The following is a 12,795-nucleotide window of genomic DNA, read 5'->3' on the forward strand; positions in this document are numbered from 1 at the left end:
CGAGGGGAGAGATATGTGGGGCTGAGTGACATAGCAGGAGATCATCTGCGTATAATGCTGTTTTATACTGAGAACCCTTAATCGTGAAACTATGTACAGATGGATGTCACTGCCAGTTCTGTGAGAAGGTCTGGCAGTTCTTCTCTACCTCTTGTATGATGTTCTTTGTTTTGGTTTCACTTTGTCATCTCCTTTCCTTCTGCCAGGTGTCACTTATTTAGACTAATCGTCTTCCTTTATATTCCCTCCCATACTGCCTCACTTTGTGGTTTATACTACTTCATGGATGAAGTGTTCACTGCTGAAGGCTGCTGCTGCTGTTTGCTAAAGATAGGTATTTTCCTTTATTGTGTTTCCTTGCTGGCTTGATTCTAGGTGACCCTGACTCTGTCTGTATTAAGTGCAGGGAGCCGGTGGTCGTGTCCCCTCACTATTATAGGGTTTTCAGGTGAAACACAGTCTTAGGTACGTGGGCATGCAATTCTCTACCATTGAGACCCTTGCATGTGCATAGCAGTCAGGGAGAGCTCTTAGGGTTTTATAGGGCTCACCTGTATGCCACTTAGTTTGGGATCAAGCCAGTCGGTCGTTTATCTATCTGCAACTTCATCCATGACAATGGGTTATGTCATAGTGCATTGGCCAGGTGTTCCATCACTAGGACATACAACAGAGGGGACAATGGACACCCTTGCCATTCCGAATCGATATGGAAGGGGATAAGAGCCCCTTTACCAGCACTTTGGCCGTAGGGTGGAAATATAAGGCGCGGATCCTGTCTAAGAACCTAGGCCCCAACCCAATTTGTCTCAGGTGAACCCGGTAAAACGCCTTTTCAGCATCTACTGACAACATTTGTAAGCAGTAAGGTTTTAATCGTGTTGTCCCGCGCCTCCCTCCCATGCACAAAGTCCACCTGGTCCGAGTAGATAATATTTGGAAGTAAAGTAAAACCTATCTGCAAGAATCTTAGAGTATAGCTTAATGTCAATATTGATTGGCGTGTGCCGGAGGCCCAAGGCAGACCTCTGGGATGTCATGCAAACAAGATACAGGCAAAACAGACCAAGGACCGACAAAGAAATGTATTACAAGTGTAATAAAAGCACATGACAGTAAGCAGGTTAGGCAATAGTGGTAGCACTACCACAGAACCAAGTGCACCGGCAGACCAGAGTCAAAACCCAGAGAGCGAAGAGCCAGTGAGCCCCGTTCTTCACAGAGACCCTGGTGGTGGGGATGAACTGGGCCGGGGGGTCACTGGTCGCACCTCCAGGAAGGTCCCGGTACACTTGGCCCCTACCTGCAGAGAACCAGGCTGGTGAAACCACCAGTGGAAAGACAACAAAACTGGAACCCACATAACACAGGGCATGGAACAGACAACAAGACAAACAGGAACCAGGACAGAAGCAGATGCCTGGACTCCAAGTGGAATGGAAGCATGGCGGTCTCAGGCAGAGCTGCACACAGACTAGAGATTCACACAGACTAGAGATCCTCCCTCCGGAGAACCCAGGGAACCTCTCACGAAGGCAGGACAAACACGGGATAGGAACAGAAGCAGAAAGAAAATACAGGCAGACAAGAACAGACAAGGATCAGAAGCAGTAGGCACTGCCAGGCAGGACATAGGTCAGACTACGATCAGAAACAGTTTAGCACTGCCAGGCTATCAGATGCAGTAGAGCACTTCTAGGCTATCAGATGCAGTAGAGCACTGCTAGGCTAACAAGGAACAGACAAGGATAACAAAACATCATACAGGCCAGGTACAGATCAGACAAGGACATAACATCAAACACCATCACAGAGCAGGTACCAACAACATCAGACAAAGCAACAACAATGCATTACCAGGTGACACCACAAACAAGGGCAGATAGAAAAAAAACTTGAGTCAGCAGCAAGGGGCTATACCCAGTAAGGCACTGGACAGAAGATATACTTACCCCAAGCCCCACAGCTCACAGGTAGATATAGCTGCAATATTGAAGGCACCTGATAAGCTACACCCAGGAACGGACCGGAAGAAATTAACCCCATCAGAGCCAAACAGGGAGGGGAGCCTGCATGAACAGGGAAGTGAAAACACAGGCTGCAGTACTGGACATTGCCCCTGGCAACCAGCATGCAGGGAGTCCACCGCAGCCAGTACGCCAAAGCACAAACAACCCGTGACACAACAGACATGCATACATACTAAGGCCATGTTCACACAAAAGGCCTCAGCCAGCACGCATGGGGATACCCACAGCCAGTACACAAAGCGCATGCAGCCAGCCTGCACGGCACCAGAGACATGAGCCACAGAAATGTAGACACGGGAATCCACCAACACAGGCCACAGTTCACACCCTACACCACAGCCAGCACGCAGTCCTGAGCAACCAGCATACACAGGAGACAGCCTGCAGCCAGTACGCAAGAGGGCATGCAGCCAGCCTACCCGGTGAAATCTCACTGTGACATTGATTAGTGAGATAGGTCGATAGTTTGAGGACAGGGAAGAATCCTTGCCAGGTTTGGGTAGTACACTAATATGTGCCTCCAGGGACTGTGTAGTGAATGGGGACTCTGGGCCAATACAAAACCTTGGTCAAAAAAGGGGATATAAGGTCACTAAAGCATTTGCAAAAGGCAGGTGTGAAGCCATCAGGGCTCTTCCCTGAAGATGTGTCACGGCCATGGCTATGACCGTGACTCTCTAACCGCATGCGGTTGCCTGCGGTTTCGTTTGGGTTTAAACCACAGATGAGGGCCGCTGGCGTGTGGCCTAACTTGTGGTTGCCGCGGGCAACCAGTAGTCTCATGTGTATGTGTCAGCAGCAGCCTGAGCGGTGCTAGGCAGCTTGCTGCAGTTGCATGCGGTTGCACCTAACATCCTTTCTGTTAGGTGCGTGTGTATGTATGCACTGTGGTATGTCTGTGTGCACTGTGTTGTTTTGGTGTGCACTGACATCATTCCCCTCACTGTGGTTGCCCGTGACTACGTTTGGTGGTATTGTGTACATGTGGTGGCACTGTCCCGGCCTTCGGGCTGACTCCCAGCACAGGGTTGCCACCCATGTCGTTGCCAGAGGCAACAGCCACAGTGTGTGACGTTAGTTGGACACTTCCCCTTTAAGTTGGTGTTTTCCCTTCTGTGGTGCTGGAAGGGTTAACTTCCTTCCCAGTGTGTGATGTCACTGGGTGTGTCCTTCCGTTGGGTGTGGCTTCTTGGCCTATATAGCCTGGGCCTTTGGCATGGCTCAGTAGGTTGCTTTAGCCTTGCTAGCTGGAGCAGCCTCCTGTGTTGCTATCTGCCAGTGAGAGCCACCACTATGGTCATAGGTTTAGGTCTAAGTTTATGTTTTAGTTTGCCTGTGTGTTTATGTTGTATGTTATATTCTGTTGGGACCTTCCTGTGTATTTGGTGCAGCATACGGTTCTGGATTCCTGTCTGCTTAGGGATCCAGTCAGCAAGGCTGTGGCAGGTTGGTGGAACTTCTCGTTCGCCTGCCATTCCCCTATTGCTGTTTGTGTTCCCCTTTTCCCAACAGCTTGGCCATTGAGACTCCTGCTCCTCCGTGCCTAGGAGGAGTAGGTAGTCTTACCCAGCTCCTAGCTCAGGGATCTGCGGAGGGTAAGATAGGGCTACGAGGTTCCTGCGCATGGGTCCTCCTACCTTTAAGGTCGGCCCATGCAGGTTAGGAGTTAGGGTCAGGGTAGGGACGCTGTAGGAGGTGACCTGCTCCCTATCCTGTTGTCCTGGCCGAGCAGCCATTACAACACCTGGCATCACACGGCTGAGGGTTTCCCCCATCCTCAGCCGTGACAAGATGCGTCCATAATAGAGTTGAGCGGACATCTGGATGTTCGGGTTCGAGAAGTTCGGCCGAACTTCCCGGAAATGTTCGGGTTCGGGATCCGAACCGAACCCGATCCGAACTTCGTCCCGTACCCGAACCCCATTGAAGTCAATGGGGACCCAAACTTTTCGGCACTAAAAAGGCTGTAAAACAGCCCAGGAAAGAGCTAGAAGGCTGCAAAAGGCAGCAACATGTAGGTAAATCCCCTGCAAACAAATGTGGATAGGGAAATGAATAAAAATAAAAATAAAATAAATAATAATTAACCAATATCAATTGGAGAGAGGTCCCATAGCAGAGAATCAGGCTTCACGTCAGCCACCACTGCAACAGTCCATTGGCATATATTTAGGCCAAGGCACCCAGGCAGAGGAGAGAGGTCCCGTAACAGAGAATCTGGCTTCATGTCAGCAGAGAATCAGTCTGCATGTCATAGCAGAGAATCAGGCTTCACGTCAGCCACCACTGTAACAGTCCATTGTCATATATTTAGGCCCAGCACCCAGGCAGAGGAGAGAGGTCCCGTAACAGAGAATCTGGCTTCATGTCAGCAGAGAATCAGTCTGCATGTCATAGCAGAGAATCAGGCTTCACGTCACCCAACATTGGAACAGTCCATTGGCATATATTTAGGCCCAGGCACCAAGGCAGAGGAGAGAGGTCCCGTAACACAGAATCTGGCTTCATTTCAGCAGAGAATCAGTCTGCATGTCATAGCAGAGAATCAGGCTTCACGTCAGCCACCACTGTAACAGTCCATTGTCATATATTTAGGCCCAGCACCCAGGCAGAGGAGAGAGGTCCCGTAACAGAGAATCTGGCTTCATGTCAGCAGAGAATCAGTCTGCATGTCATAGCAGAGAATCAGGCTTCACGTCACCCAACATTGGAACAGTCCATTGGCATATATTTAGGCCCAGGCACCCAGGCAGAGGAGAGAGGTCCCGTAACAGAGAATCTGGCTTCATGTCAGCAGAGAATCAGTCTGCATGTCATAGCAGAAAATCAGGCTTCACGTCAGCCACCACTGTAACAGTCCATTGTCATATATTTAGGCCCAGCACCCAGGCAGAGGAGAGAGGTCCCGTAACAGAGAATCTGTCTTCATGTCAGCAGAGAATCAGTCTGCATGTCATAGCAGAGAATCAGGCTTCACGTCACCCAACATTGGAACAGTCCATTGGCATATATTTTGGCCCAGGCAACCAGGCAGAGGAGAGAGGTCCCGTAACAGAGAATCTGGCTTCATGTCAGCAGAGAATCAGTCTGATAGCAGAGAATCAGGCTTCACGTCACCCAACATTGGAACAGTCCATTGGCATATATTTAGGCCCAGGCACCCAGGCAGAGGAGAGAGGTCCCGTAACAGAGAATCTGGCTTCATGTCAGCAGAGAATCAGTGTGCATGTCATAGCAGAGAATCAGGCTTCACGTCACCCAACATTGGAACAGTCCATTGGCATATATTTAGGCCCAGGCACCCAGGCAGAGGAGAGAGGTCCCGTAACAGAGAATCTGGCTTCATGTCAGCAGAGAATCAGTCTGCATGTCATAGCAGAGAATCAGGCTTCACGTCAGCTACCACTGCAACAGTCCATTGTCATATATTTAGGCCCAGCACCCAGGCAGAGGAGAGAGGTCCCGTAACAGAGAATCTGGCTTCATGTCAGCAGAGAATTAGTCTGCATGTCATAGCAGAGAATCAGGCTTCACGTCACCCAACATTGGAACAGTCCATTGGCATATATTTAGGCCCCGGCACCCAGACAGAGGAGAGGTTCATTCAACTTTGGGTAGCCTCGCAATATAATGGTAAAATGAAAATAAAAATAGGATTGAATGAGGAAGTGCCCTGGAGTACAATAATATATGGTTAAGGGGAGGTAGTTAATGTTTAATCTGCACAAGTGATGGACAGGTCCTGTGGGATTCATGCCTGGTTCATTTTTATGAACGTCAGCTTGTCCACATTGGCTGTAGACAGGCGGCTGCGTTTGTCTGTAATGACGCCCCCTGCCGTGCTGAATACACATTCAGACAAAACGCTGGCCGCCGGGCAGGCCAGCACCTCCAAGGCATAAAAGGCTAGCTCTGGCCACGTGGACAATTTAGAGACCCAGAAGTTGAATGGGGCCGAACCATCAGTCAGTACGTGGAGGGGTGTGCACACGTACTGTTCCACCATGTTAGTGAAATGTTGCCTCCTGCTAACACGTTGCGTATCAGGTGGTGGTGCAGTTAGCTGTGGCGTGTTGACAAAACTTTTCAACATCTCTGCCATGCTAACCCTGCCCTCAGAGGAGCTGGCCGTGACACAGCTGCCTTGGCGACCTCTTGCTCCTCCTCTGCCTTGGCCTTGGGCTTCCACTTGTTCCCCTGTGACATTTGGGAATGCTTTCAGTAGCACGTCTACCAACGTGCGCTTGTACTCGGGCATCTTCCTATCACGCTCCAGTGCAGGAAGTAAGGTGGGCACATTGTCTTTGTACCGTGGATCCAGCAGGGTGGCAACCCAGTAGTCCGCACACGTTAAAATGTGGGCAACTCTGCTGTCGTTGCGCAGGCACTGCAGCATGTAGTCGCTCATGTGTGCCAGGCTGCCCAGGGGTAAGGACAAGCTGTCCTCTGTGGGAGGCGTATCGTCATCGTCCTGCCTTTCCCCCCAGCCACGCACCAGTGATGGGCCCGAGCTGCGTTGGGTGCCACCCCGCTGTGACTATGCTTCATCCTCATCCTCCTCCACCTCCTCCTCGTCTTCCTCGTCCTCCAGTAGTGGGCCCTGGCTGGCCACATTTGTACCTGGCCTCTGCTGTTGCAAAAAACCTCCCTCTGAGTCACTTCGAAGAGACTGGCCTGAAAGTGCTAAAAATGACCCCTCTTCCTCCTCCTCCTGGGCCACCTCCTCTTCCATCATCGCCCTAAGTGTTTTCTCAAGGAGACATAGAAGTGGTATTGTAACGCTGATAACGGCGTCATCGCCACTGGCCATGTTGGTGGAGTACTAGAAACAGCGCAACAGGGCACACAGGTCTCGCATGGAGGCCCAGTCATTGGTGGTGAAGTGGTGCTGTTCTGTAGTGCGACTGACCCGTGCGTGCTGCAGCTGAAACTCCACTATGGCCTGCTGCTGCTCGCACAGTCTGTCCGGCATGTGCAAGGTGGAGTTCCACCTGGTGGGCACGTCGCATATGAGGCGGTGAGCGGGAAGGCCGAAGTTACGCTGTAGCTCAGACAGGCGAGCAGCAGCAGGATGTGAACGCCGGAAGCGCGAACAGACGGCCCGCACTTTATGCAGCAGCTCTGACATGTCGGGGTAGTTGTGAATGAACTTCTGCACCACCAAATTCAGCACATGCGCCAAGCAAGGGATGTGCGTCAAAACGGCTAGTCCCAGAGCTGCAACGAGATTTCGCCCATTATCGCACACCACCAGGCCGGGCTTGAGGCTCACCGGCAGCAACCACTCGTCGGTCTGTTGTTCTATACCCCGCCACAACTCCTGTGCGGTGTGGGGCCTGTCCCCCAAACATATAAGTTTCAGAATGGCCTGCTGACGTTTACCCCGGGCTGTGCTGAAGTTGGTGGTGAAGGTGTGTGGCTGACTGGATGAGCAGGTGGAAGAAGAGGAGGAGGAAGCTGAGTAGGAGGAGGTGGCAACAGGAGGCAAAGAATGTTGCCCTGCGATCCTTGGCGGCGGAAGGACGTGCGCCAAACAGCTCTCCGTCTGGGGCCCAGCTGCCACTACATTTACCCAGTGTGCAGTTAGGGAGATATAGCGTCCCTGGCCGTGGTTACTGGTCTACGTATCTGTGGTTAGGTGGACCTTGCCACATATGGCGTTGCGCAGTGCACACTTGATTTTATCGGATACTTGGTTGTGCAGGGAAGGCACGGCTCTCTTGGAGAAGTAGTGCCGGCTAGGAACAACATACTGTGGGACAGCAAGCGACATGAGCTGTTTGAAGCTGTCTGTGTCCACCAGCCTAAATGACAGCATTTCATAGGCCAGTAGTTTAGAAATGCTGGCATTCAGGGCCAGGGATCGAGGGTGGCTAGGTGGGAATTTACGCTTTCTCTCAAATGTTTGTGAGATGGAGAGCTGAACGCTGCCGTGTGACATGGTTGAGATGCTTGGTGACGGAGGTGGTGGTGTTGGTGGTACATCCCCTGTTTGCTGGGCGGCAGGTGCCAACGTTCCTCCAGAGGCGGAGGAAGAGGCAGAGGCGGCAGCAGCAGAAGAGGCCGAGGCGGCAGCAGCAGAAGAGGTAGCAGGGGGAGCCTGAGTGACTTCCTTGGTTTTAAGGTGTTTACTCCACTGCAGTTCATGCTTTGCATGCAGGTGCCTGGTCATGCAGGTTGTGCTCAGGTTCAGAACGTTAATGCCTCGCTTCAGGCTCTGATGGCACAGCGTGCAAACCACTCGGGTCTTGTCGTCAGCACATTGTTTGAAGAAGTGCCATGCCAGGGAACTCCTTGAAGCTGCCTTTGGGGTGCTCGGTCCCAGATGGCGGCGGTCAGTAGCAGGCGGAGTCTCTTGGCGGCGGGTGTTCTGCTTTTGCCCACTGCTCCCTCTTTTGCTACGCTGTTGGCTCGGTCTCACCACTGCCTCTTCCTCCGAACTGTGAAAGTCAGTGGCACGACCTTCATTCCATGTGGGGTCTAGGACCTCATCGTCCTCTGCATCGTCTTCCACCCAGTCTTGATCCCTGACCTCCTGTTCAGTCTGCACACTGCAGAAAGACGCAGCAGTTGGCACCTGTGTTTCGTCATCATCAGAGACATGCTGAGGTGGTATTCCCATGTCCTCATCATCAGGAAACATAAGTGGTTGTGCGTCAGTGCATTCTATGTCTTTCACCGTTGGGGAATGGCTAGGTGGATGCCCTTGGGAAACCCTGCCAGCGGAGTCTTCAAACAGCATAAGAGACTGCTGCATAACTTGAGGCTGAGACAGTTTCCCTGGTATGCATGGGGGTGATGTGACAGACTGATGGGGTTGGTTTTCAGGCGCCATCTGTGCGCTTTCTGCAGAAGACTGGGTGGGAGATAATGTGAACGTGCTGGATCCACTGTCGGCCACCCAATTGACTAATGCCTGTACCTGCTTAGGCCTTACCATCCTTAGAACGGCATTGGGCCCCACCATATATCGCTGTAAATTCTGGCGGCTACTGGGACCTGAGGTAGTTGGTACACTAGGACGTGTGGATGTGGCAGAACGGCCACGTCCTCTCCCAGCACCAGAGGGTCCACTAACACCACCACGACCATGTCCACGTCCGCGTCCCTTACTAGATGTTTTCCTCATTGTTATCGTTCACCACAACAACAAAAATATTATTTGGCCCAATGTATTGTATTCAAATTCAGCTGAATATAAATTTGAGGCCTAGTATTTAGGCGCTGGGTGACCGGTATAGATTTACTGACAGAATTAGACTTGGAAATGCACAGTAGCGTGTGTGTGAAGTTATTCTGAATGACCCTATGTGCACCTTGAATATTATATACCCTTTTAGGGATAGATTTCAAATAGCTCTGATACAGCAGAAACCACTAAATTATGAAATTGCTAAATTGGGAATTGTATTTCAACCCAGAACAAAAAATGTGCTTTGACGGACACTAAATAACTTGCCCAGCCAGAACAGTACAGCGGTAAAGACAGATTTAGCGGGATATAAATTTGAGGCCTAGTATTTAGGCGGTGGGTGACCGGTATGGATTTACTGACAGAATTAGACTTGGAAATGCACAGTAGCGTGTGTGTGAAGTTATTCTGAATGACCCTATGTGCACCTTGAATATTATATACCCTTTTAGGGATAGATTTCAAATAGCTCTGATACAGCAGAAACCACTAAATTAGGAAATTGCTAAATTGGGAATTGTTTTTCAACCCAGAACAAAAAATGTGCTTTGACGGACACTAAATAACTTGCCCAGCCACAACAGTACAGCGGTAACGACAGATTTAGCGGGATATAAATTTGAGGCCTAGTATTTAGGCGCTGGGTGACCGGTATGGATTTACTGACAGAATTAGACTTGGAAATGCACAGTAGCGTGTGTGTGAAGTTATTCTGAATGACCCTATGTGCACCTTGAATATTATATACCCTTTTAGGGATAGATTTCAAATAGCTCTGATACAGCAGAAACCACTAAATTAGGAAATTGCTAAATTGGGAATTGTTTTTCAACCCAGAACATAAAATGTGCTTTGACGGACACTAAATAACTTGCCCAGCCAGAACAGTACAGCGGTAACGACAGATTTAGCGGGATATAAATTTGAGGCCTAGTATTTAGGCGCTGGGTGACCGGTATGGATTTACTGACAGAATTAGACTGGGATATGGCCAAAAAATAACCACACTATTGCTGGTTAAATGCACTTAGTGTGACAGCTTGACCAACCACACTACTGAGGGTTAAATGCACTTGGTGACAGGCGCAGCTTGCCCCTGATGTAGTATATGGCCAAAAAATGAACAGACTATTGCTGGTTAAATGCACTTGGTGTGACAGCTTGACCAACCACACTACTGAGGGTTAAATGCACTTGGTGACGGGCGCAGCTTGCCCCTGATGTAGTATATGGCCAAAAAATAAACAGACTATTGCTGGTTAAATGCACTTGGTGTGACAGCTTCACCCTGATGTAGGCTTTAGCCAAAAAACAACCACACCATTGAGGGTTAAATGCACTTGGTGACAGGCGCAGCTTGCCCCTGATGTAGTATATGGCAAAAAAATAAACAGACTATTGCTGGTTAAATGCACTTGGTGTGACAGCTTCACCCTGATGTACGCTTTAGCCAAAAAACAACCACACCATTGAGGGTTAAATGCACTTGGTCGCAGCTTGTGCTGGCACACCACAAGACACAAAATGGCCGCCGATCACCCCAGAAAAAAACGACTGACAAACGGTCTGGGCAGCCTAAAAACAGTGAGCAATTGAATTTCAGCAGCTCAATGATGCACAGCTGCAGATCGATCGATTAATCAAGTCCTTTGGAGGAGTTAATCTGCCTAATCTCGCCCTACTGTCGCAGCCGCAACCTCTCCCTACGCTAATCAGAGCAGAGTGACGGGCGGCGCTATGTGACTCTAGCTTAAATAGAGGCTGGGTCACATGGTGCTCTGGCCAATCACAGCCATGCCAATAGTAGGCATGGCTGTGACGGCCTCTTGGGGCAAGTAGTATGACGCTTGTTGATTGGCTGCTTTGCAGCCTTTCAAAAAGCGCCAAGAAAGCGTCACAAAAGCGCCAACAAAGCGACGAACACCGAACCCGAACCCGGACTTTTACGAAAATGTCCGGGTTCGGGTCCGTGTCACGGACACCCCAAAATTCGGTACGAACCCGAACTATACAGTTCGAGTTCGCTCATCCCTATTCAAGAGTCATCCTTGACTGGGGTAGATATTTGGAAGAATGTATAATCCTTCCATTAATTCTCCAAGGTATAGTGGGAGGAGAGATATATTGCTCCGAAATCATAACGGAGATAGGGGCATGGTCCGACCATTCTATGTGACCTATTGTGCAGGATGTCACCCTTCCATAGGTTTTATGAACAGAGGAAAAGAAACTCTAATCCCTTTTGGTGGAGTGTTTCAACCTCCATACATCTAATAATTATTTTTGCGTTAGGCAAAATACCTTATAGGGGAGAGTTGTTTTAGAGATCGCCAAGGAATCTAGTTCAGGCCACATAAGTGAGTTGAAATCACCTATATAAAGAAAGGACCCCTTCCTGAGCATCCCCACCCTCGCAAAAAGTCTCTTGAAAAATCTAAGTTGATTCTTATTGGGAGCATATACAGCTACTAGTGTGTACCACGTTATTAAGTTCCCAGATTAAGATCTCGTATCTGCACGCTTCCTCTGTGTAACAGTCTATTAGCTTGAATGCTATAGTATCCCATATTGCTAAAGAGACTACTCTCTTTTTTGAATCCGCAGTTGCTGAAATTATAACAGGAAAACGCTTATGTTTGAGTCTGTGAAGGTCGCCTGCAAGCAAATGTGTCTCTTGTACACAAAGGATGTCAGATTTAGTTTTAATGGCCTCCCGCCATAATTGAGATCTCTTGAATGGGCTGTTTAAGCCTTTAGCATTAATTGAAGTAAATTTAAGTACCATTGTAATGTATCAGTAAGACCACTAGTTGGCGACCTCAACTCACCCAAATCACTGGCGACCTGAGTGGCTGCGGACAAGTCCGTGTAGAGAGAAACAGAGCAAAATCTTTCTGGTACTACCCGATTGTTGCGTGCAGCAGCCATAAGATTTTCTTTAATATGATAGAAAGTAATGCACGCTATTACATCCCTAGGGATGTCTGCTGGCAATCTTTTAGGTTTCGTTATTCTGTGAGCCCTATCAATGAAGAGCTCAGTTGGAGATGCAATAGGTAACAGAACTGTAAAAAAGTCTGTCAAGAATTCGTGCAGTTGGTCAGGTTTCACCGCTTCCGGAATCCCACGGAATCATATATTATTGCTACGAGACCTATATTCCAAGTCTATCACTTTTGCGCGAACGGCAGCCAACTCCTCATCTTTTTCATCGGTAGTGTCCACCAGCTCATTATGAGATTTATCAAATTCAGACATTTTATTCTCTAAATGGGATGTGCGATTTCCCACTTCTGAGATTTCCTTCTGCAAAGGTCTTAACATAGTACGAAAGTCTGCTTGCAAAGAGGGCCTCAAGTCACTCATTAGTGCTTTAAGGAGTTATTCTGTAACTGGTCAATCTGTGCCAGTGTTATTAATATTAGAATAATGCTGTGCTAACATTGCGTTTGAACAGTCCCCATATCTTTGTTCCAGTGGCTCTGCTTGTACTATGGGTCTCCCATCAGTTGTAAAGAACTGCCCTGGAAAGGACTCATGGCTGACATGTGGTGTTGCCACACTTGCCCCCTG

The sequence above is a fragment of the Bufo gargarizans genome, chromosome 10 (genome assembly GCF_014858855.1).
Source record: "Bufo gargarizans isolate SCDJY-AF-19 chromosome 10, ASM1485885v1, whole genome shotgun sequence".
NCBI classification, from domain to species: Eukaryota; Metazoa; Chordata; class Amphibia; order Anura; family Bufonidae; genus Bufo; species Bufo gargarizans.